A 655-nucleotide genomic window follows, 5' to 3' on the forward strand; every position below is an offset into this window, starting at 1 on the left:
ACCGACGTACTCCTTCCTCCTATATATACCTACGTACCCCCAAACGATCAGATACGGAGCCAAAAACCTAATTCCACCGCCGCAACTTTCTGTATCCACGAGATCCCATCTTGGGGCCTGTTCCGGAGCTCCACCAGAGGGGGCATCGATCACGGAGGGCTTCTACATCAACACCATAGCCCCTCCGATGAAGTGTGAGTAGTTTACCTCAGACCTACGGGTCCATAGTTATTAGCTAGATGGCTTCTTCTCTCTTTTTGGATCTCAATACAATGTTCTCCCCATCTCTTGTGGAGAACTATTCGATGTAATCTTCTTTTGCCGTGTATTTGTTGAGATCGATGAACTGTGGGTTTATGATCAACTTTATCTATGAACAATATTTGAATCTTCTCTGAATTGTCTTATGTATGATTGGTTATCTTTGCAAGTCTCTTCGAGTTATCAGTTTGGTTTGGCCTACTAGATTGATCTTTCTTGCAATGGGAGAAGTGCTTAGCTTTAGGTTCAATCTTGCGGTGTCCTTTCCTAGTGACAGTAGGGGCAGCAAGGCACATATTGTATTGTTGCCATCGAGGATAACAATATGGTTTTTTTATCATATTGCATGAAATTATCCCTCTACATCATGTCATCTTGCTTAAGGCGTTTCTCT

Source organism: Triticum dicoccoides, chromosome 3A (assembly GCF_002162155.2).
Source record: "Triticum dicoccoides isolate Atlit2015 ecotype Zavitan chromosome 3A, WEW_v2.0, whole genome shotgun sequence".
NCBI classification, from domain to species: domain Eukaryota; kingdom Viridiplantae; phylum Streptophyta; class Magnoliopsida; order Poales; family Poaceae; genus Triticum; species Triticum dicoccoides.